Raw genomic sequence first — 23,163 nt, forward strand, 5'->3', positions numbered from 1 at the left:
CCTAATTGGAAACATACCTGCATAGTATCGAAGCATCTCCTATCCCAAATCCACACCGGGAGGGTGGAAGGGAATAATACTCGCCTCCGTGTCTTTAATAAAATCATGACTTTACGTCATGTTACTAGTAAAATCTGGGAATTTTATTAAAGACACGGAGGCTCATATTATGCAAGTTCAAAGCTGTGCTATCACCTGAGATGCAATGTGTTCAATTGGTCTGAAATAGAAATCCCTGAAGGTTGATTCTCGGGACCAGTCCGCTGCGCGCATGATGTCCTCCAGACGGCAACCAACTGTGGATGCCTTCGAGGCCATAGCACCTCGTACAGAATGAGGTGTAAAGATAGACGTGTCTATACCCGCCAGGGATAAAAGCCAACGAATCCAACGCGCTAGCGTCGGTGTCGAAACCGGCCGATGAGGAGCCTTAAAGGAAATGAATAGGGGATGTCGGTCAGACGAACGCAACGTTCGCGTAGTATCCAGATAGGCCTTCAAACAATCCACCGGACAGAGTGCCGGACATACCGAGAATCTAGGATATACAAAGGATTTGGATGCCGACTTAGTCCTCCTAGATATGTTGAAAGTAACGCCTTCAGGAGTAAACACGAAGGCACCCCAGTCAAGAGTCCTGACATCGGAGACTCTCTTACAAGAGATCAGGCAAAGCAGCATAACCATCTTGGAGGATAGCTGCTTACGGGTCAAGTCATGGTTAGGATACCACGCCGACAGGAACCGCAACATTATGTTGACGTCCCAAAAGGCCGAAAAACGCGACCTAGGTGGACGGACGAGGTGAATACCCTTGAGAAGGCGGCAGACAAAAGGATGTTTACCGACGGGTAAACCTTCCAAACCGCCGTGACCGGCAGATATGGCCGAGCGTAAAACATTGACAGTTCTGTACGCCTTGCCGGAGTCGAACAGGGTTGTGAGAAACTCCAGGATCAAATGGAGAGGGGCAGATACGGGATCCATTGCCCGTTCCATGCACCAATCAGACCAAGACTTCCATGCAGCTCGGCAAGCTGATCGCGTGCCCGGAGCCCAGGCGTTATCGAGGAGCAAGAGAGTCGTCTGTGGAACGTCAGGGACAACCCAGCGTCCCCTGAAAGGAACCACGCTACCAGGGGCAACTGGTGCCGTAATACCGATTCGTGCAAGTTCCCATCCGGATCCAGAAGGAGGTCCTGAAAGTTCGGTAATAGACGAGGGAAGTCTATGGACAACTCCATCAGTCGAGGGAACCACGGACGGGATCTCCACAGAGGGGTGATCAGAGCCAGACAGCAGTCGTGACGAACCAGCTTCGAGATTGTGCGAGCAATCATGTTGAATGGAGGAAAGGCATACAGGCGGCCCGGCGGCCATTCCTGAAGAAAGGCATCCGTCGGGTCCGGTCTCCAACTGTAGAACTTCGGCAATTGAGTGTTCAGGCGAGAGGCGAATAGGTCCATCTCGAATCGCCCCCACAACCCGGTTAGGCTTCGGAAGACCGAGGCGTGCAAGCGCCAGTCTCCCGAGTCTCTTAAATGTCTGGAGTTCCAATCCGCACCCGAATTGTCCAGACCCGGAATATGTTCCGCCGTCACGAAACGTTGTTGAAAAAGCAGAACTGCCAAAAATCCTTCGCCAAGAGAGCCAACATCCTGGACTTGGTGCCGCCCAGGTGATTTATGTACCGGACCGCCGATACGTTGTCTAACTTGAGGAGAACGCAACAGTTCACCTTTCCAGGGGTAAGGCTGCGAATCGCAAAGGCCCCTGCCAGAAGTTCTAGGCAGTTGATGTGCAACGACTTCTCTGTGTCGGACCATCTGCCTCCTGTGGAAACGTCGCCACAACGAGCACCCCAGCCGTGCAAGCTGGCATCTGATTCTATGATCACGTCCGGAATGGAACCGAAAATCGCCCTGCCGTTCCAGGCTTCCATGTGTGCTAGCCACCATACCAGCTCGTCTCTGGATTCCTCGTCCAAACATATCCGAGATTCGTAGGAGTGACCCGAACGTAGGTGTGACCCCTTGAGCCGCTGGAGGGCCCGGTAATGCAAAGGGCCTGGGAATATCGCCTGAATGGAGGAGGCCAGTAGACCTATGATCCTTGCCAACTGTCGAACCGATAAGTCCGAAGCATGAAGAGCTCGACGAAGCTCCTTCTGGATGGCTTTCATCTTGGATTCCGGCAAGTACAGGAATTGCCGTATGGAGTCCACCTGGAACCCCAAAAATTCCATAGACTGGGCGGGGGTCAGGACCGACTTGTCCCAGTTGATCAGAAAACCCAGGTTCTGTAAAAGGTTGACTGTCCAGTCCAAATGCAGTCTCAGGCATTCCAACGATTGGGACATGATCAGGATGTCGTCCAGGTAAATAATCAGTCGAACCCCTCGGGTACGGAGGTACGACACCACCGGCTTCATCACCTTGGTGAAACACCAAGGGGCCGAGGAGAGACCGAACGGCAGGCATGTAAAACGCCAATGCCGTCCATGCCAGGTGAAGTGTAAGTAGTCCCTGGACCCTACTGCTATCGGAACCGTGAAGTACGCGTCCTTCAGGTCCAACTTGGCCATCCAATCCGACTGTCTCAGAAGGTCTCTGAGACAATGAATACCTTCCATCTGAAAATGTTGGTAGCGTAGGAAGGCGTTGAGAGGGCGAAGATTTATCACTGGGCGGACTCCGCCCCCTTTCTTGGGCACTAGGAAGAGATTGCTCGTAAAGCCTGGAGTGGCGAACGGCAATTCTTCGATTGCGCCTTTCGAGAACATCTCCTCGACTTCTGCGGAGATCATCGCGTCCTGCTCCTGTGGGAGAGACAATTCCCTGGGGGCATACGTTTGAACAGGCAGGGAGACAAACTCCAGTTGATAACCCTTTACGCATTGCAGAACCCAAGCATCTGAGGTTATATCTGCCCACCTTAGGTAGAATAAAGCCAGCCTCCCCGCCACCCGAACCTGATCTAGAGGGGAAGAAAGGGTACTCACCATAAGGGCGTCTGCCCGAAGACCCACCACGGGGGTATCTGGAGCCCCACAATCTCCCTCTTGCCGGAAAGAAGGGAGGCGTTTTCGGATATTGGAAACCTCGGGAGGCGAAAAAGGAACCTCTGGTGGCACGGAACGAGCCTCGGAAACCATGGCCGGGTGGACGGTTCCTGCTACGCCTGGCCCCTCCAAAAACCTTGGGCACGAATACGCGCTTCATATTTGCCTGCGCCTTGTCGATCGCCGTGAATGTTTTGACATAGGATCCCATGTCCTTCACGAAGGATGTGCCGAACAACATCCCCTCATCGGCTGAATCAGGTTCAGCTACGGTCATAGCGGCCAGTTTAGGGTCTATTTTTAAGAGAATTGCCTTGCGTCTCTCGGAAGACATGGCCGTGTTAGCATTCCCTATAAGGCAGATAGCCCGCTGGACCCACCCGATGGCCACATCGACATCCAAAACAGAGTCACCAGTACGAGTGGCGTCAAGAAGCTCGTACAGCTTTGACAGGGGGCCCAGCGTATCTAGGATCTTGTCTTGGCACCCTTTCAGAGAGTGATCAAGACCCTGCTTAGGTTTCCACCCAGACTTATTTAAAAATTGGGCAATTTGAGGGTCAACGTCTGGGGTCTTACAGGCAGCGCCAGGGAGGGAAGGTCGTGGGCATTCGGCGCGCAATTTATTGCGGCCTTCCTTGGACAGAGGTGTGCGTATTCGCTTAGCCACATATTGGGCGATATGGTCCGGAGGGACCCATTCAGCAGAACGCGGGTGACGTAGGTCGTCCGGGTCAAACAGGGGGTTACCCTGTGGGTCTAAAAGCCCTTTATTATCATCCCCAGCGGGGCCTGGCACTTTCCCTTGGGGAGTGGCAGAGGACCCAGAAGGGGTTACACCCGTAGGGGGTCGATCCTCGCCTGACTCGCCCTCAACATAGAGTCATACTCCATAATATCGGAATCATCTTCCACACTCCGGTTGGTATCCGACCCATCATCCAGGGCTCTAGCCCGTTTCCACAATCTAGCCTTTTTAGCCCGGCCAGGGGCTCTTGTGCGTGTGGGATGCACGCTATCTGCGACCGCCAGAGGCGTGTCAGTCATGGCAGGCAAAGCCTGCATCGAGGAGTGGGAGCCGATATGTCGGGATTTTGCCTTCGCCTTACGGGCACCCGGCACAGTTTGGGCAGGGGAAGGGGACCCCACACCCAGAGGTGTAGGGGTAGCCATGGAAGGCAAAAACCCAGAATGAAGTGACTGGGTAAAGGAGGATGAAACAGCCCCCATAGCGGAGGCAATAGCCTTTTGAAGGGAGGAAGCCATAGTGGCCTTTAAGAATGCCTGGAACTCCTGAGAGGCCATAGCACCCTCAGGGTTAACTATTGGGAAATCCCCAGAGGGGTCAGTAGGCCCATCCTTACTATCCTGCATAATGAGGCACTAGAGAAAAACGGGCACTAATATAAGCCTAAAAGGAAAACCAGAAATGGGTTGATTAACCTAGCAGAATAGAATACAGCTAAAACCTGATCGTTGGTGTAGCAGGGGAACCCGGAGAAGAAACAGGGACCGACCGCACGGCAGAACAGGGTGATGCGAGTGACCGCCCAAAATGGCCGCCGCACGTGTCAGAGTGCGCTCGCGGACCGGCTCCCAGCGGGGGAAGGGGCGCGTGCACCTACCCGCGCGGGCAGCCCGCGAGAGGGGAACGAGCACACTCAGCCGCGGTCGCAGGGGAAGGACCGCCGCGGCAGAGTAATATCGCTGAGAAGCGAGTAGAGAAACAGGGACGGGAGGGAGGGGAAAAACAGCCCGCGGCGGCGGGCAAAGTCCCAGGGGAACCCCCAAATACACCAACGATGTAGGTAACAGAAAAAATATCAACAGCGAATAAATTCAATAATAATAGTAATAAGCATAATCAAAAAACATGAACCACAAATAAACATCACAAAACAAAATGCAATGAGTAGGAGAGCTCAAGTAAAATACTTAGCTGTCTGAGGAAGCAGCAAAGAAAGAGGAGGATTGTGGGAGACACAGGACTTATATAGCTACTTCCTCTATTATGTGATTGGCTGCCTGTTGTGCCTGTACAGTTTTTTCTTTCATTTTTTGATAATATTTATATTCCTCTATCTTTGCTGCTGAGGAAATAAAGAAAGAGTTATGCATAATATGAGCCTCCGTGTCTTTAATAAAATCTTAGCTGCAAATATTTAATGAGTCTAACAACTCTACAATATATATATATATCAGTGTCTGAAACTGGGAATTTGACTTCTCATTAAAGAGTGGGGAAAAGAAAGCCACAAGGGGTGATAATAGTTTCACGTTATTGCCACATGTAATCGGTAATCATGCCGTGCTCCTGCCTAGCTGTAACACTTTACCAAAATAAATCTCTCTTTCCAGCACCTTCATATGACCCTCTTTAGCTTGGAGTGAGGTTGCCTGGATTTTAAATCATATTTATTTACACTTGTTCTCCAGTAGCATAGACAAGGTGCAGACCTACCGCTTTATCATTCGTTTATTGGATTAGAAGCAGGGCAGTAGATCTGCTTTGTTCCTTTGTAAGGACAATACATCCCCAGTTACACATCCTCTAGAATGTAAGTTCGCTGACCAGGGCACTTAACACCCTCTGTTCCTTTGTGCCCAACTCGTTTTGTTACAAATACTCGTCTGCTAGGTCTCCCATGGTACAGCGATGTGGAATTTGTTGGTGCTTTATAAATAATAATAGCAATAATAATAATACGGTATTCTGTTATTATCGAACTAAGGGGAACGATGAGCTTTCTCTTGCACCATCGCTACACTATAAACTGTTACTTTTACAGTTTCCCTGCAAAGAATATTTTATTAAATGATGAAAAAATCAGCTGCATGCCAAATGCTTTTATTTCATGATTGTTATCTTTATAGAAGAGCTAGTAAATCTTTTTTTGTGTTGTACATATATTGTGTTAGCTGTGTAAATATTTTTGTACTGTATGAAACCACTATAAAATATATGCCACTTTACAGACAATCAAGTGTTTCTTTGTTGTAAAATATAATGTTTAACAATGTGCAGATAGGATCGGAACCAGCAATAGGAATGCATAATGCAGATGTGAGCAATGTTAGCAGAAAGGGAAGGGATCGATGTGTGTAATACAAGAGAGATTTTGGCAGAAATATCAGGACTCAGGAGCACTGAATGCAAATATTGAATAGAAGCTTGTTTGGGTGTCAGCACCTCCTGGTTACTGCTAATTGTAACTAGAATAGGAATATTAACAGGAAAGCTGTGACTAATATTGGGTGATTCACCATTGTGCACGCATACAGATCTCTGACCTAAATAAAACTATTATTTGGATGATCTTTAATTATAAGACAAGCCTTAAAAGAAGGGCATGTCTTTGATTCGTATCAGGCAATAAAATGGTCTTTAAAACAATTCAGGGTTTTAAATACTAAACAATGAATCGGGTTAATTTTCAAATCAAGCAGCTACTTTGGAAAAATTGGAGAACACAATTTAGGGTTATTCAATAAAGTCAGAATTCTTGTGATTTCTCAGTGAAATTCAAATTAAAAGTGAAAGTAGCCAAACTGGTTGCAAATCTGACTTAGAGAATTTGACTATGTTTGCCTTGTACTTGGCAGATATGGATTGACACCTGTCCTCAGGGACCCTGATACACACTGGGGGGGGACCTACTGTCCTCCCCCCTGGTCCCCACCCCTGAGCGGTGGGTGGGGCCATAAAAAAAGAATAAGGAACGGCACGAGACAGGGGTGCCCACTTTCACCGCTGTTGTTTGTCCTATTGCTGGAACCCCTCCTGCACGCGATAGGGGAAGCTCCGGGTATCAAGGGGGTTATGGTAAGGGGTACGAAATATGTGGTCTCGGGTTTCGCGGATGATGTACTGCTGACACTCACTGACCCGAAGGCTTCTATGGCGGCTCTTACAGAGATTCTCACGGTGTACGGCGAAGTTGCTGGCTATAAAGTCAATCTAGGGAAATCGAGTGCAATTCCTCTGGGCATGTCGGAAGCCGAGACTTCGTTTATAGCGGGGACCTACCATATTCGAATGGAGAGACATCAGATTAAATACCTAGGCGTGTGGTTGACGGCAGACCCCTCTCTCCTGTACCAGCAAAATTATATTCCGCTGATTAGGTGGCTGATTAGCGATATGGAAAGCTGGATTGATAAGCCGATCTCGTGGATTGGAAGAATACACTCAGTGAAAATGAATGTCCTACCTAGGATTCTTTTCTTGTTCCAGGCTCTTCCGGTCCACATGACCAAATCTAACTTGGGGCCGCTTCAACAGGCCATAGGCAAGTTTGTTTGGCAAAACAGACGCCATAGAGTCTCTCGCAATGTCCTGTACAGAGCGAGGGACAGGGGAGGCCTTTGCCTCCCAAACCTTTACTATTATTATACAGCGGCCCAGTTGGCTCAAATAGCTCTGTGGCACTCGCCCCCAGGGGAAAGGAGGTGGGTGGACTTGGAATCCTCTCTGATGGGACAGGACATGCCTCAATTCCTTATGTGGACCCCTAAAGAACATAGACCGACTGATCATGTGGTGTGCCCGGCGATACACAGCTCACTTAAGATTTGGGACACTGCCGCCGTCAAATATGGCTTGACCTCTACCCTATCGCCCATGACCCCCTTCCTGAGGAACAAGGCATTTCCGCCGGGATTGCAGCCCCGAGATTTCAAGGGTATAGAGAACGCAGGGATGCAAAGGTTATGTGAGTTATTCGAAAATGGCTCTTTTATTACGTTCGATGTGCTGCGAAGCAGAGCTCCGATGCGCCCCTTTGACTATTTTCGGTATCTCCAGCTTCGGGATTTTGTCAGAGATCCCCTGGTCAAAACCGCGGCCCTGGCCCCGTTGACTTTCTTTGAAAAGATGTGCAAAGGTGAACAGTTCCCGATCGGCATCATATCTCGTTTGTACTCTCATTTAAGCTTGCGTACTCTGGAATGGGGGGATCTTGGATATACGGACCAGTGGGAGGCAGACCTTAAGGAGACATTGGAGGGAGTGGAATGGCAGGATATTTGGGAAACGGCCGCAAAGTCCTCGGTATGTGTCTCTGTGCAGGAACAATCTTACAAGATAATGTTTCGGTGGTACACCACCCCAGTGAAACTGTACCGTATGGGTGTAAACCCGACGGACCTATGCTGGAGGGGCTGCGGTATTAGAGGCTCATATATGCACATGTGGTGGGACTGCGCGGAGGCACAAGCCTATTGGAAAAGGATTGCGGCTCTGCAGCGAGAAGTATGGGGTAGAGAGGTGAAGTTGGACCCATGGGTGTACCTGCTGTCAAGATCCATAGATGGCTGGACGAGAGCGGAACAAGCTCTTGTTCATAAAATAAACCTAGCTGCTAGGAGAGCACTGGCGCAGGTGTGGCTGCAGAGGAGATCGCCTACTATTGAGATGGTCAAGCAGAAAATCAGAGACACTTTTCTGATGGATAAGCTGACGGCTCAGGTCAGGGGGACTCAGAAGAAATTTGATAAAATATGGGACCCCTGGATCAATAGCACAGCAAACGCTTGAGTTAGGTCGGGTGACTTAAGGACCCCACTAGATCGCAGGAGGAAGTACAAGGAGGGCGGCAGGATGCTGCATTTTGATTTGGACGCAGGGAACGCTCCTGTGGCCTCCAGCAAGAGATAGCGGGGACACGATAGGGATACATTTTCAGACACCTGTCTCCTGGACATTCTCCCTCGGCCTACCCCCCCTCCCCTCCCCCCCCTAACTTCCTACCCTTATGTCCTCCTTTTCTAAGTCCTCGGATCTCCGAGGCGCCTCTTTACACTATCCCTTCCTTCTTTCCCTTTACTTTTTATTTTTAGTTTTACTTTATTTCTTCTTCTTTTTTTTTTTTTTTTTGGTCAAGATCGCATATGCGGCCTATACGTAGGGAACACCGAACTGTAGCGGGGAAACGTTATTCCTGTCATACGGCAAAATGGTGTAATTTCCCTATTATTCTTTTGACCTTATGATCGCTATCTTTCCTTAATGTTTAATGTCAGTTTAATGTTTTATATATGAAAAAAAAAAAAAAAACCCAGGCAGGATGTACAAGCTTCCTATAGACAGCTGTTTCTCCAGGAGGGTGGAAACTTGATGATATTTAGCGATCCCTGTTAACAGACATTATCTACTACTTTGTCTTGTAAATGTAAAGTGCTTTATGCTCAGTATGTATACTTGTTTACGCTGATCGCACAGTTGATGTATGTAATCTGCTTGTGATGTCTTGCACTGGAATAAATAAAGAATAAAAAAAAAAGAATAAGGGGGGGACCTACTGTCCCCCCCCCCCCCCCCCAGCGCCCACCCCTGAGTGGTGTGTGGGGGCCCTAAATAAAAATCCCCTCCCCCAATCAAAGGTGACTAGGGGTCCCCAAGCCCCTAGTCACCCACCCCAAAAGAAGTTACCCCCTACCTACCCCCCTCACCCTAAAAAATAGTGAGGGGGGAAATAAAATAACTAACCTGTAAAGAAAAATTCAACTTACCATTTGACGTCTTCTTTTTTCTAAAATCTTCTTTTTTTCAGCCCCAAAAAGGCCAAATAAAAAGCCATAAGAACTGACGCAATTTAAAAAAAAAAAAAAATTATCCATCTTCACCCATGGAGGGCTCCGCGCAGACTGAGCTCTGCAGGGCGGGGGAAGGCTTATAAAGCCTTGCCACGCCCTGCAATTAGGCTAAGAACACTCTGATGGGCTGGTTTAAGCCAATCAGAGTGCTCTTTGTCATTTTACACAGCGTGGGAAAATTCTAAAGAACATTCCCACGCTGTGTAAAATGACACAGAGCACTCTGATTGGTTAGATTCCAAGCCCACCAATCAGAGTGCTTTTTGTCATTTTACACAGCGTGGGAAAATTCCAAAGACAGAAGGTCCCCCCCTCATTATTTGTATGGCCCCCACCCACCGTGCAGGGGTGGGGGCCGGGGTGGGGAGGACAGTAGGTCCCCCCCTCATTATTTTTATGGCCCCCACCCAACGCTCACGGGTGGGGGCGGGGGGAGGACAGTAGGTCCCCCCAACCCATTGTGATTTATGGCCCCCACCCACCGCGCAGGGGTGGGGGCCGGGGGGAGGACAGTAGGTCCCCTCCTCATTATTTTTATGGCCCCCACCCACCACGCAGGGGTGGGGGCGGGGGAGGACAGTAGGACTTTGACAGATTTTGCAAAACTTACCAATTTAATAATGTCACAACAGGATGTTCCTGTTATTAAAAAGATGAATGTAAGAAAAACACGTCTTCAATGAAAAGATTATAAATTCTAGATAAAGAAGGACTGAGAATTGTTATAGATAATATTTTGCCATTGCTAAATTTTCACAATGCTATGATTCCATGCTAAATATTTAAATTACTAATCACTACCACTCTTTACTGCATAATCCCACCATTGGAATTATTAAAAACATTTTAATATTATCAGGGTTATTTACCAAAGTGAGAATTCAAGGTAAATTAAAAGTGAATTCCAAAATTAAGGTCACAGTAGCTGAACTGGAAAAATTTGCAGTCAGTTATGCTTTAAGTTCAGCTACTTTGGCCTTAAATTTTAAATGTATTCTGAATTCACCTTACATAGTTACATAGCTGAAAAGAGACACTTGTCTATCAAGTTCAGCCTATCTCACATCAGGTTTTGCTGTTGATCCAAAAGAAGGCAAAAATAAACAGTTTGAAGTAAACCCAGTTTACAGCAAACTAGGAAAAATTCCTTCTTGATCCCAGAATGGTAGTCAGATCTCTCTTTGGACCAAGAAGATATTACCCTACATTACACCTTGAATATGCTGTGCAATTTTGGGCGCCTGTTCTAAAGAAGGATATCATGGCACTGGAGAGGGTCCAGAGACGAGCTACAAAATTGATAAAAGGAATGGCGCATTTTAGTTATGAAGAAAGGTTAAAAAAATTAAATCTGTTGAGTTTGGAAAAACGGCGTCTGAGAGGGGATATGATAACTTTATACAAATATATTCAGGGCCAGTACAAACCATTATCTGGAAATTTATTCATAAACAGGGCTATACATAATACATGAGTTCACACATTTAGGCTGGAAGAAAGGAGATTTAATGTAAGGCAAAGAAAAGTTTTTTTACAGTAAGAGCAATAAGGATATGGAATTCTTTGCCTAAAGAGGTGGTTTTGTCAGAGTCACTACAGATGTTTAAACTGCAATTGGATAAATACTTACAAAAACATAACATACAGGGATATCATTTCTAATTAGTGGGGTAATAGCTGCTTGATCCAAGGAGACATCTGACTGCTATTTTGGGGTTAAGAAGGAATTTTTTTCCTAGTTTGTGGCAAAATTGGAAGCGCTTCAGACTAGGTTTTTTGCCTTCTTTTGGATCAACAGCAACAACATATGTCTCTTTTCAGCTATGTAACTATGTAACTAAGTAATTAACAATTATATCCGCGAATATTATGTTTTTGCAAGTATTCATCCAATTGCTGTTTAACCCCTTAAGGACACATGACATGTGTGACATGTCACGATTCCCTTTTATTCCAGAAGCTTGGTCCTTAAGGGGTTAAACAACTGTACAGACTCTGATAAAAAAAACCCTCTTTGGACAGAGAATTCAACATCATTATTGTGCTCGCTGTAAAAAAAAAACAAAAAACACTTTTCCTTTGCCTTAGACTAAATCTCCTTTTTTGAAGTCTAAATGTGTGACCTTCTGTCCTATGTATAGTCCTGTCTATGAATAGATTTCCAGACAATGGTTTGAATAGGACTCAAATATATTTGCATAATGCTATCATATCCCCTGAGGTGCCATTTTTCTAAACTAAAGAGATTTAAATGTGTAATGTAACGGCACCCCCCGGCATAAAAGGGGATAAAATCTGTTTAGGCGATATTCCCCTTTCAGATATAAAGTCAGCTACTGTAGAACACCAAACTCCCGAATTGAATACAAGTGAATGCACCAAACTCCTGAACTGCATGCAAGGGAATAAGGTAGCACTCCAAACTCCCGAACCGAAACCTCACGAATAGCTGCTAGCAGACAAACAGGAAAAGCTCCCGAGCGGCTTACACTCCTGGCAATCAGTCTCTATCAGCATACAGTGAATCCCCCCAAGAACGAGACAAGGCTCCGTGTTGAGGGTTAAGCAGTGGTCTGTTTATTGAGGGCTACCTGCCCCTGTATTTATGCAGGTCTCCCACCTGGTGGACACTCTCCTAGGGGACCAGATGGAAGACTGTAACAACGGACAGACAAGTAGCATTTCAGGACATACATTTTCAACACTTCCCCACAATGCATCTTGGCTTCCTCTCCTCTGCCCTGGAGATAATCGAGAAGTAATTCAATTATCTCCCAGGACAAAGGCAAAACTCCATTACACACGTGGGGACACAAAAACACTAAAATACTTTAAAATACATAAAGTCACATTTTACACATAATACACAGACATTTCACATATCCCCAGATAGCTGGGATCTGAGCGCACAAAACTACCGAATAGCGCTCAGATCCTATACACACAGTTCAATTGCCATGGAGCCAAAGTCTTTAATTACACGAATGGGCTCCATGGCTGTGCTATCTGGGTTAACACATTCACATCACACAAAATAGCGAAGGGACATATATTCGTTAGATCGGTACGAAATAGAACCAGGCGGCGGACGGCTCAGCGGTGTTCGTGCAAGTAAGTGTCCGTTTTTAGTTCCATAGTTTAAGTGCCGAACACCGCTGGCCGTACAGGACTTTTAAAATGGCCGCCGCCACGTGTTCAGCAAACGAACAAAGACCACCCTGCATTCGTCAATTAAGCTGCGGTTAACCGCAGCTTCAGGGTGATCAATTGGCGGCACACTCCAGCTCCCGGGTGGTCGCTCCTTCCGTAGTTTGTTCGGTAGATAAAATCTACCGAACACCCCGGCAGAAAGGCACGAATAAGCCTTTCTGCAGGGAAAAATAAGTCATTTAAAAGTCTGGTCCATAGTCCAAAGGCAACAGGCGGGCAACCAGGCTTCTCCAATACAATGTGGCGAGATTTCTCTCGTCACATCTCTCCCCTTTTCTAAACAGATTAACAGGGTATCTGACCTCCTGCTGGTCAGTGCCCTTGTTAGTCCAGCAGCCGACCCACAAAACAGAAACAGCAGTACAGCCCACCCACAATAACTGGTTACTACACCTGGGTAGAGGAGAAACTTGTCCACGTCCAGGTGCCTCACCACGGCTGTGTGGGAGACTGGTAGGCTGCCGTGGTGAGTTGCTGAGTGGGCAGAGACCAGCGGTACTCTGCCCTGGTGCCAGTACTACCGCGGGAGTAGTCTGGTTGAAGCCTGGTTGCTGTAGACCGATGGTCTCCCCTTTAGCTGCACAGCTCTGCTGCTGGAGACCGACTGTCTCCCCTTTAGTTACACAGCTCTGCTGCCGGAAGGGGAGACCGGCTGTCTCCCCTTTGGCTAAACAGCCCTGTCGTTGGGGGGCAGGACCGACCGAACCATCCCTGCCCCCTGTGTGGTAAGTGCAGAGACCACGGTCCCATCTGCACAGTTGTGGGGCTTACAGTCTCCCCCTTGTACACTAAGCTGTCGCTGGGGAGAGGGGGTAACAGGCTCCTCTCCCCATAGAACACTCTGCCGCTGGGGAAAGGAGACTGGGCTCTCTATTCCCTGCACATTAATAACCTGCCGCTGGGGAGAGGGGGTAGCAAGTTCCTCTCCCATACATACTTCCAGCCTCCGTGGAGGGAGACCGACTGTTTCTCCTCTCAATACAGAGTCCTGCTGCTGGGGAAAGGAGACTGGGCTCTCTATTCCCTGCTGGATAGTCTGCCGCTGGGGACTGGAGACTGGGCTCCCAATTCCCAACAAATAACACTGCTGCTGGGGAATGGAGACTGGGCTCCCAATTCCAGGCACATCACACTGCCGCTGGGGAATGGAGACTGGGCTCCCAATTCCCGGCACATCACACTGCCGCTGGGGAATGGAGACTGGGCTCCCAATTCCCGGCACATCACACTGCTGCTGGGGAATGGAGACTGGGCTCCCAATTCCCCAAAAATCACGCTGCCGCTGGGGAGGGAAGACACTGCTCTCCTCTCCCTGCACTTCACACTGACTTCCCGGCATATCACTCTGCTGCTGGAGGGCAGGAACAACTACCTCTGCCCCCTGTAACTCAGCCTGCCGCTGGGGCGGGAGGACGATGCATTCCTCTCCCTGCACTTCACACTGCCTTCCCGGCATATCACTCTGCTGCTGGAGGGCAGGAACAACTACCTCTGCCCCCTGTAACTCAGCCTGCCGCTGGGGAGGGAGGATGCTGCTCTCCTCTCCCTGCATATTACATTGCCGCTGGGGAATGGAGACTGGGCTCCCAATTCCCTGCAAGACCAGTGGAGAGACCTCGGTCCAATCTCCACCGGCCACCTGGGGTTCTTCACAGTAAAACTTCACTCTCTCGTCCCAGCTGAATGGGTCTGGCTCTGGGTCTGTCATGCTGCTCTCCTGCTGAGCCTTCTCACTGCATTGAAACAGCTGCTGGTAGCCCTGTTTTAGCTCTATCTCCCGGGTCACCAGGTGGACCAGGTCTTGCTCAATTTCGTGAGTGTCGTCCCAGTCATACCTGCTCTCCCTCCACTCCAAGAGATCACTGAACCAGGCTTGTGTAGGGCTCCCAAATTCGAGCTCTGAAAAAGCCAGGACCTTCAAACTCCTCTCCCTCTGGCTTGTCATGCTCGGCTGTCCAGGGCAGGTACTGTGCCCCATACCACCAGAGCGCCTGGTAGGCATCTTCTAGCCACATCTCCTGCCATACTAGGTGTTCTAATTTCCTCACCCATTCCTCCAGGGGCTGCTCTCCCAGGAAGGGCATCCGCAGGGCTACTCGCTTCTGCAACCGCTGGTCTTCCTTGGGGAATCTCTCATCCCGCTGGTACTCCACAATACCCAGTGCCTGGTACCAGATGCCTTTGCGGACTGCATCTCGGTCATCCATGTCACCCTCATCATACTCCACTGCTGGTTCCATCCTGGTGCAGTCAGGGTCGCTGTACTCAGACATGCGTTGCCCTCAATTTGTAAAATCCCAAGAAATGGTGTCTCCTGTAGCCGTCATTCTGGTTGTAGGAACGATCCCGCCGCTTGCCACCAATTGTAACGGCACCCCCAGGCATAAAAGGGGTTAAAATCTGTTTAGGCGATATTCCCCTTTCAAATATAAAGGCAGCTACTGTAGAACAACTGTAGAACCGAAACCTCACGAATAGCTGCTAGCAGACGAACAGGAAAAGCTCCCACGCGACTTACACTCCGGGCAATCAGTCTCTATCAGCATACAGTGAATCCCCCCCAAGTAATTCAATTATCTCCCAGGGCAAAGGCAAAACTCCATTACACACGTGGGGGCACAAAAACAGTAAAATACTTTAAAATACATAAAGTCACATTTTACACATAATACACAGACATTTCACATATCCCCAGATAGCTGGGATCTGAGCGCACAAAACTACCGAATAGCGCTCAGATCCTATACACACAGTTCAATTGCCATGGAGCCAAAGTCTTTAATTACACGAATGGGCTCCATGGCTGTGCTATCTGGGTTAACACATTCACATCACACAAAATAGCGAAGGGACATATATTCGTTAGATCGGTACGAAATAGAACCAGGCGGCGGACGACTCAGCGGTGTTCGTGCAAGTAAGTGTCCGTTTTTAGTTCCATAGTTTAAGTGCCGAACACCGCTGGCCGTACAGGACTTTTAAAATGGCCGCCGCCACGTGTTCAGTAAACGAACAAAGACCACCCTGCATTCGTCAATTAAGCTGCGGTTAACCGCAGCTTCAGGGTGGTCAATTGGCGGCACACTCCAGCTCCCGGGTGGTCGCTCCTTCAGTAGTTTGTAAAATCTACTGAACACCCCGGCAGAAAGACACGAATAAGCCTTTTTGCAGGGAAAAGTAAGTTGTTTAAAAGTCTGGTCCATAGTCCAAAGGCAACAGGCGGGCAACCAGGCTTCTCCAATACAATGTGGCGAGATTGCTCTCGTCACAGTTAACTTTTCTTCATATCTAAAATGTTCACTTTTTCTAGTACCATAGCATCCTTATTTAGAACAAGTGCCCAAACTTGTAAATTCTAGGTATGGTCTTCCCAGTGATTTATAAAGAGGCAATATGATGTTCTCATGCTGAGAGTTAATGTCCCTATTTATATAGGGCAATATCTGAATGGCCTTAACAATTGACATTGCACATTGTTGCTTAGGTTATTGTCTATAACAGTTCCCAAATCATTGTTGCATGTTGTTATCCTAATTCACTACCATTTAGGGTGTAAGTTGCTTGTGCACTCTATACCTTAAAGTGCATAACTTTGCATTTTTCTACAATTTGATCGAAATGCGCTAAAATATAAATACAATATTTCCCACAAAAGCTGCACCTTACACTGTGTAAAAGCTACAAAAAACCAAAAAACTGTAAGAACAAAAAAAAGTTTTTGCTGTGCCTTTAAAGCCAAAATAAAATGAAATGTGCCATACTGATTACGAGCTGTGCTGAAAAAGTGCACTTTGCAATCAAACATAAAATATGCTCATTCAATAAAATCAACAAAGTGCTTGTGTTTGTGCAAATAGTGCATGTAGTGCTAAGGGAAAACACACTTTACTTACATAGAGTTCCTCTGGGCTAAAGACCCCAAAACTTCAGTAAGTTTTACATGTATAAAAATAGAATCGTAATTATTTCTGATGACTTAAAAGGTACGTAGGCAATGTAATAGAGCAGCCGGAAATGCTAGCACAATGCTTGGTTATATAAGGAGAGTGGTATTATCAGTAGAAAGAGGGTAGTGCTCATGCCGTTGCACAGACTTGCTTGGAGTATTGTACGCAGTACTGGAGACCGTATCTTCAGAAGGATATTGATACTTTAGAGAGAGTTCAGAGAAGGGCTACTAAACTGGTTCATGGATTGCAGGATAAAACTTACCAGGAAAGGTTAAAGGATCTTAACATGTATAGCTTGGAGGAAAGACGAGACAGGGGGGATAAGATAGAAACATTTACCGTAAATACATAAAGGGAATCAACACAGTAAAGGAGGAGACTATATTTAAAAGAAGAAAAACTACCACAACAAGAGGACATAGTCTTAAATTAGAGGGGCAAAGGTTTAAAAATAATATCAGGAAGTATTACTTAACACAGTGAAGGAGTTTAAGCATGCGTGGGATAGGCATTAGGCTATCCTAGATATAAGATGAGGCCAGGGACTAATGAAAGTATTTAGAAAATTGGGCAGACTAGATGGGCCGAATGGTTCTTATCTGCCGTCACATTCTGTGTTTCTATGTAATAGTACTGATAAAACAAATGGGGATAATTTATAGATAGGGGGAGAGAACTCACAATCATAGAGCAGTGGAGCCTGCTCTAACTCTATTAACTCCAATGAATATAGATGAAAATAGAAGCTGCAGATAAACCTTTATTCACAGTTAAAAATTATAGTTAAAAAGGGTACCGCCTCACTTTGTTGGTTCTCTCTATAGCGACACCCCTTAGATGACGCCTGTCATCTAAGGGGTGTCGCACCAGAGAGAACCAACAGTCACGTATTGCATTGCATCCACAATTGTGTAGAGTGTAAGGGTATAAAGTGGATACCTCCCGGAAGCAGTGAAGTGGTACCCGGTTCGAGCGATCTTCTGAAGCCAGTGGTTGGTTGCAGTACTTTATCCAGCTTCAAACACAGGAGAGGGTTATCCAAGGCTTGCAGCAGTAATTTTTAACTGTGAATAAAGGTTTATCTATAGCTTCTAGTCTCATCACTACAGGGCCGGATTAAAATAGGGGCTGATGGAGCTGCAGCTCCAGGCCCATTGAATAGGCCCATTGATTTAAAAAAAAAAAAATCTTTTTTTTTTTTTTTTTTTTTTTTAGATTTTTTTTTTTTTAACACACTACTCTTAAGGATTCCACCTGGCTTTTATTTTATTGGCACATCCAGTATTTGAGGCTGCCTGGCTGGTGCCAACATTTCAGTGATACTGGCAATACAAATGCTGGTATTTTTCTCAGTATATATTAGAGATTACTATGCAATACCAGCACTGGCCAGTAGCGCTGTGTGTGGAGACAGGCAGGGATAGGAAGTTCCAGCATATCCCTCCCTGCCTATCTATACTCACTGATCTGCAGGGGTGCAGCTACAGAGAGTCCAGACATCAACTCCCACCCTGCAGAGACAGCCTACAGCTCAGGGAAGTAAGAGATGGGGGAAAGGATATAAAGAGACATACACTGAGACATTGGCAGACATTATGGCAGACACTGAGACACTAAGGGACATTGGGAGACATTATGACACAAACACATGGGGACACAGTGTCCCCATGTCTCCCAGCCAGTGTCTCAGTGCCCCCTAGTCTCCCAGTGACCCCTAGTCTCCCAGTGCCCCCAGTCTGCAAGTGTCTCACTGTCCCCATGTCTCCTAGTGCCTCCATGTCTCCCAGTGCCTCAAGTGTCTCTATGTCCCCATGTCTCCAAGCTAGTGTCCCTAGTGTCTGTGGCCTTGGTGTCTCAGTGTCCCCATGTCTCCCAGTACCCCCATGTCTTAATGTCCCCATGTCCCCAGCCAGTGTCTGTGTCCTATGTCTTCAAGTGTCCCCTATTTTCCCAGTGTCCCAGCCAGTGTCCCCTAGTCTCCCGGTGTCACTGGTGTCTCCTCGTCTCCCCGTCTTCCTAGTGCCTAGTGACATGGGGACCCTGGGATACATAGGGACATAGACACATGGGAATACTGGAGGACACAGGGAGACATGGGGCATTGAGACACTGTAATACATAGGGTCACTTGGAGACCTTGGGACACTAATACATAGGAACACTGACACCTGGAATAATCGACACATGGGGGCACTGAGTCATGCGAGCACTGGGAAACATGGGGGCACTGGGAGGAATCCATCTATACAGCAGAATCAAACTAAGTAGTTTTTTTGGTGATTTTACAGCATTTTCTCTTATGTCACTCCTTGTGATTTACATCATGTGATGTCACCCATACATATTTAATTATGCAAATTAATAAGGCCGGTATGTTTTTTTTTTCAAGAAAAGTGGCAACCCTAACTACTTTTCAAATACTCTTACTTAAGTATGGAAACTTAAGAGGGATGTATGGGAACAAAACTTGTGTGGACTAGCTGACTATGAATATAGTTAAAGGGACACTATAGTCACCAAAACAACTACAGCGTATTGAATTTGTTCTGGTTAGTAGAATCATTACCATCAGGCTTTTTGCTGTAAACACTGTCTTTTCAGAGAAAATGCAGTGTTTACATTACAGCCTAGTGATAACTTCACTGGCCACTCCTTAGATGGCTGTTAGAGATCCTTCCTGGGTCATGGCTGCCTAAAATGCATCCAAACATTCAGTGTCTCCTCCCTCTGCATGCAGACACTGAACTTTTCTCATAGAGATTCATTGATTCAATGCATCTCTATGAGGAGATGCTGATTGGCCAGGGCTGTGTTTGAATCATGCTGGCTCTGCCCCTGATCTGCCTCCTTGTCAGTCTCAGCCAATCCTATGGGGAAGCACTGTGATTAGATCAGGCCACCACTTCTAATGATGTCAGCAGACTGCTTGTTTTTATGAGTCTAACAGCATGCAGAGTTACAGCTTTAGGCTTGAATACAGTAAGATTTTGCTATATTTATGAAGGCATGAGGGGCCCAGGGGGGCTAGATGGTGGTGTTAACACACACTATAGGGTCAGGATTTCATGTTTGTGTTCCTGACCCTATAGTGATCCTTTAATGTAATGCTGACTTTGGTCTCTCTAACACTGTGGCATGTTCCCTTTCTTCTACACTCACTACATACAGCTTTTATCTGACTATATACCAGGAGCTTCTGCCTGCTAGTAAGAAGTTAAGGAGACAAGTGGAGCAGCGAGTGCTTGGGGACAGTCCTTAGAAAGCGTTGAGCGAGCGCATCATTAGATGCATTTATGCCAAGCTCAGGGTGCTGTCTGCATAGTGTGCCCTTAGTTGGCCAGCTGCATGATTGGCAGGCAGCCTGACATCCATTCATGCCAGTCTGGCCTTCTAATTCTTTGGGCAGACATGTCCTCTTTTTGGGAATGTTCGCCCCTTTTGGCAGGTTACGTGATTTGTGTCAGTGGCACACCCTTTTACCGCGCCCATTGACTTCCTGCTTGACTGGACACTGCTGTTAGGGAGTATGTATTTACTTGAAAGATGAAAACACAAATTAGAGGGAGATTAGCATAGGGTATGTGTTTTCTTATAGCTGCTGTTTTCTTTCTCTCCAGCACCATCTCCATCAGATACATGACGCTTGAGAGGTATGACTGTTTTAGTGTTTTTGGTCGATATGATTCTGTAATTAGGCCCGTCATAATTGTCAGCACCAGGCCCACTAGGCTGTTAATCTGGCCCTGCATCACTATTCATTGGAGTTAATAGAGTTAGAGCAGACTCTACTGCTCTATGTTTGTGAGTTCTCTCTCCTTATTTATATATTATCCACATTAGTTTTATCAGTACTATTCTATTGTATTATATTTATTTTTATACATGTAAGACTTACTGAAGTTTGTGAGCATTTAACCCCGGGAACTCTATGTAAATAAAGTGTGAATATATTTTAGGTTCGATTTGCAAAGTGCACTTTGTATAATTATTCAGCACTGAACTTAATCAGTGTGGCTCAATAATTTTATTTTGGCTTTATAGCACAGTGCACCTTTTTTTTCGTTTTCTTTTTTTATTAAATTCTATGTGCCATTTGAGTTCCCAGTCCCCCAATCTATGTAAATTGCCCTCTGCAGCAAAGTAATATCTTGCTCACTTTGTATTACTTTACAGAGTTTTGTGTCATTTGCAAACACTGAAACATAACTTTCAATGCTTCTTTCAAGATCATTTATAAATATGTTAAAGAGACTCTCCAGGCAGACCATTTTAATTACCTGGTTCCAGCGCCGGGAGCTTTGTGAAGCCGCGCCCCCTATTTCGTCAAAATGACGAATTACGCGGGCGCGAGCATGAATGCCGCCCTATGAAGTCCTGAGCGCACTACTGCGCATGCGGCCGCGAGCTGAGCTGACTGACAGCTCAGCTCGCGGTCTTTGCCCGCCCCCTCTCCTCTGCTGACAGGCAGGAGAGAGAAGGCGCGCACACAGTGCCTTCTCTCTCCTGCACACGTCATACGCATTTTAATACGTCTGACGTGTACAAGGCCTTTTTAGGGCCCTACTTGATAGGAAGTCCCTCTGGTGGCCGTCTGAGTGACGGCCACTGGAGGTATTCCTATCAATCAATGTAAACACTGTATTTTCTTTGAAAATACAGTGTTTACATTAGATTGCCAGCAGGGAGCTATAGATCTCACCTGAACAAATACAATAAACTGTAGTTGTTCAGGTGACTATAGTGTCCCTTTAAATAGAAGAAGTCCCAGAACAGAGCCATGAGGGACACCACTTACCACTTCTGTTCAGCTTGAAAATGTACCTTTAAAGACAACTCTCTGTACTTTGTATCTTTAAGCCAATGTTCTACCAAATAACAAAAATTTAAATCTAGACCAATTTCTTTTAGTTTGAACACTAATCCATCATATCAAATGCCTTGGCAAAATCCAAGTAGATCACATCTATACTTCTACTTACTTTTTCATAGAATGCAATTACCGTATATACTCGAGTATAAGTCGAGTTTTTCAGCACATTTTTTGTGCTGAAAAAACCCAACTCGGCTTATACTCGAGTCAATGCCTTAATACAGACAGGGGGCTGTGGGGGCTGGCAGCGAGCGCTTACCTCTCCGCACTATGAACCCGCGGCTCTCGCGAGACTTACACTGGGAGCTGACAGAGGTGCTGAACGGACCGGCGCGGAGGAGAAGGGAGCTGACAGGAGCTGCAGGAGAGGTAAGCGCTCTCTGACAGCCCCCCTCCTACACAGTGCCCATCCACTGGACCCCCAGGGAGTGAGAGCCCCTCTCCCTGCAATGCATCAAGCAGGGAGGGGGGGACGAAAAAAAAACAAATAAACATTTAAATATAAATAAAATTAAAATAAAATAATATTTTAATAATAAGAAGAAGATAAAAATTATTTAAATAATTTAAGAAAAATAATAATAAAAATGCCCACCCCCCACCAAGGCTCTGCAACACACACACACACACACACACACACTGCATTACACACACTCACACTGCATTCATACACACACACACTGCACTCATACACACACACACTGCACTCATACACACACACTGCACTCATACATACACACTGCACTCATACATACACACTGCACTCATACACACACTGCACTCATACACACACACTGCACTCATACACACACACTGCATTCATTATATACACACACTGTAAATAAATATTAAATTAATATAATTTTTTTAGGATCTAATTTTATTTAGAAATTTACCAGTAGCTGCTGCATATCCCACCTTAGTCTTATACTCAAGTCAATAAGTTTTCCCAGTTTTTTTGGGTAAACTTAAGGGCCTCGGCTTATATTCAGGTCGGCTTATACTCGAGTATATACGGTAAGTTCGTTTGAAATGTTCTATGTGTCATAAAACCCTGCTGATTATTGCTAATAACAATGTTCTTCCCAAAGAATTCCTGTATATTATCCCTTGAATTCTCACTTTGATGAATAACCCTATATGTATAAATAGGTGTTCTATTATAAAATATCCGCTTGATAAACGTGATTTATTCAAAAGAATGCAATCTGCAAAGTAAAACAAGTGCAACCGTTTTGTAAATGGTTAGAATGTGTTGAATCCTGTTGGAATTTTATCGTAGCTTTGTTTATAGCTTGTCTTGTCAACCTGCCCATTTTCCCACCAGAAGAAGATGGAACATGGAAAAGGGATATGATCAATATAAACACTGCACACAATTCTGTCAGGGCTGTGATAAACCAGGTATAGCAGTAAATTAAAGAGTTTGCCAGGTCGTCTAGGAATACAGTAGATACAGCAGATCCAGATATCCTCCA

Source organism: Pelobates fuscus, chromosome 9, assembly GCF_036172605.1.
Source record: "Pelobates fuscus isolate aPelFus1 chromosome 9, aPelFus1.pri, whole genome shotgun sequence".
Classification (NCBI taxonomy): domain Eukaryota; kingdom Metazoa; phylum Chordata; class Amphibia; order Anura; family Pelobatidae; genus Pelobates; species Pelobates fuscus.